Here is a 3,331-nt window from a genome sequence, read left to right on the forward strand (position 1 = left end):
CATCATTGGAAAGGACCCTGATGATGGAAAAGATGAGGGCAGGAGGAGAAAGGGAAGGCAGAGGATGAGATAGCTAGATAGCATCACCGACTCAATGGGCATGAATTTGAGCAAACTCCGGGAGATGGCTGAGGACGACGAGACTGGCATACTGCAGTCCATGAAGTTTGCAGAGTGGGACTGGACTTAGCCACTAAACAACAACAACAACTGATTAATAAAAAGTGCCCTAACAGCACTCTTAGCACAATAAAACACAAATCTCTGGCTCCATTTTTCTTTCATTCAGCCTCTGTCAGCAAAATTGTTTTGGATTGAAGGTGCACATGAGAAATATTCCAACTGAACGATTTGCCTGCCTTGAGCCCTCTCAGGACTCCCTGGCCATCCAAATGTATTTCTGATGTTTCCCAGGAGGCCAATGATTTACACAACACATCCTTTCCCAGACCCCAAAGCCAAACACTGACATATTCCAGCACTCATTTCACATCGCCTTCATCCAGGAAGTTTTCTTTGTGCACTGAACTCGAAGGATCTCTCTAAGTGCCCTCAGATAAACTTGGGCTCCTTAGTACTCTTGGTTTGAGATGTGTGCTGTGGAATGGAAGTGTTTTGCTAACGCTTAGCACGACACAAAGCTGTTTCTGCAAATTCCCGTCATACATTCCTCCTGTCTTGAGCTCAGCATCTCTGCGCTGTGGGGAGAGGTACCCACAAGCACAGATGGAGCAGGGACCGAGGGAGATTTCTATGGGGCTCAAAACTCATTCTGCCATATGCTCGCCTCTCTCCTTCTGAATTCTGTCAGCCACACCGGCCACTGGCTGGCACAGAGTGAGGAAGATGGAGAGGCTTTAATAACTGGGCAGGCTTCCATTTCTAACCATCTCAATAACTTCTTTCCGTGAAAAAGACAAGTGCCAATTAGTTATTTATTAGGGAGAAAAAAGCGTATTTCTCTCTACTGAAAATTAATTTTTCCAGGAATTCAATGTGATCCCAGAAAAACATTTTAAATTAGCCTGTTTTATGTAATAGAGAAATGACTTTAAAATCCCTGACAGATTAAAATATAGTTTTATTACCTGTCAGTCTTCCTTTCCTTGAATGTCTCAGTGAGCATAACATTCTTTATGCATCCCTGCGCAACTCAAATTATAGGCTTGCTTATTTTTTATTTTAAACATAAATAAAATTTATTATCACCAGAGCAGTCATAAGTCTCAGCTTTTTATACTATCAGACCTGTGGAGTATGAAAGAAATTTTGTTCTTATGCCTCTGGTAGCTTTACAGAATGTTCAAGCCCATCTTCAGTTTTTGTTCCTTCTTTAATTCCTCCTATTATTTTTCCAATTTGTGTTAAAATACAATAAAAAGGCCCAAATTATCTTAATTCAATACCCCTGTCTTTAATACTTCCTTCCAGATAAATTACAGTTTGATGAATTTTAAGGAATCAACTTTGAAGTTTCAAATGGCACCCCACTCCTGTCAAGTTAATGTTATTAAAATGGCGAATAAAAGACTTTTCCAGACAAAGAAGGCAGCTCATCCAAGTATCCCTTACTGGATGTCTTCCTTCAGCTTGGGGACCATGACATGAGTTCACGCCTACAATCAGAGAAACAAGCATTTTGGCCAAGAGTAGTGACTATGCTATTGAGTAAAAATGGCCCAAGAAGTGTTCTGTGGAACTAGGCAGTAACTGTTCCCCATGTCTACTTTAAGAGATGAGAGGTATCCCACATGATGTTACTTTACACTGTCTGAAAAACTTACCTGAAGGTTAGATATTGACGAAGAAGTCCCTGGATGATCTTTCTGGTCTTGGCTCTCTATTGGGTAAGTTACTTTGCAACTCGCAAGGACAAGATCAACTGGTAGACTTTTGTCCAATAGAAATGTAAATAATCTCTGTCCAGTGGACCAGATATCCCTCAAATTATAGCTGATCGCTCTCCAAGTCATTAATCAGGTTTCTATCTGCTGCTGATGCTAAGTCACTTCAGTCGTGTCTGACTCTCTGCGACCCCATAGACAGCAGCCCACCAGGCTCCCCTGTCCCTGGGATTCTCCAGGCAAGAACACTGGAGTGGGTTGCCATTTCCTTCTCCAACGCATGAAAGTGAAAAGTGAAAGAGAAGTCGCTCAGTCGTGTCTGACCCTTAGCGACCCCATGGACTGCAGCCCACCAGGCTCCTCTGTCCATGGGATTTTCCAGGTGAGAGGACTGGAGTGGGGGGCCATCGCCTTCTCCGCAGGTTTCTATCTAACCCAGCACTAACCTTATCCTAACAGTTTCAGTTTCTCCAGGGCTCTGTGGACTGGGCTTTACATTATGCTGTTTCCCTCTTTAATAAATTAAATATAATATTTGACACGTTTTTATTTTACATCTATATGAGAGTCACAGTTTTACCTTTATAAAACTTACACTTTAATAATTACTTTATCCCATCATGGATTCAATACCCATCAATTTATCTTGGCATTCCCCCCTAATCTATTTATATGACTTTGTTTGGTCTGTTCTCTAAATTCTTGCTTTATTTTTGTGTAATTTCTGTGCATCTTGTGTATCATTGTGTTACCTTCTTAAATTTAAAGAAATGCTTTAAAATTCTGCTTTTCTGATAGTTTTTTATTTAATTCATATCATATGCTATACCAGACTCAATCTTTAATGTCAGAAGAGTGCTAGATGTGTTTAGTTTGATGCCATTAGGAGCTACCTCTCTTTTTTTCTAACTGCTTTTCTCTGGGCTTTTCTAAGCTTTGATATGTCTTTATGAAAGTTGGGAGAAGAGAACTTTTTGTTTCTGGACGTAGTCAAGAGCAAAATTATCTGAGAGGGAAAAAGTGGAAGAATTTTCATGCTGTACTAGATGCTTGACATACTTAACTTGACATAATCTTCAGTACATCCAGTAAATTACATGTACTATCACCATTCACAGTTGAAGTAATTGAAACTTAAGCCAGTACATCCGGTGAGTGATAGACCTTAGATCCAATCCTAATTCTGTCCAAAGCCCATGTACTTTCTGTGATTCGATATCACTTAAATGAACTTGACATTCTCATTGCAATTAACACACTGTGGATACAGCAAGATGAGGTGCCCCCATGTAGGCTGAACGACACACTGAAGGTGCTGTTCAGTTCAATTCAGTCACTCAGTCGTGTCCAATTCTGCCACCCCACGGACTGTAGCACGCCAGGCCTCCCTGTCCATCACCAACTCCAGGAGTCTAGGCAAACACATGTCAGTCGGTGATGCCATCCAATCATCTCACCCTCTGTTGTCCCCTTCTCTTCCCAACTTC

This window comes from Capra hircus, chromosome 12 (genome assembly GCF_001704415.2).
Source record: "Capra hircus breed San Clemente chromosome 12, ASM170441v1, whole genome shotgun sequence".
NCBI classification, from domain to species: domain Eukaryota; kingdom Metazoa; phylum Chordata; class Mammalia; order Artiodactyla; family Bovidae; genus Capra; species Capra hircus.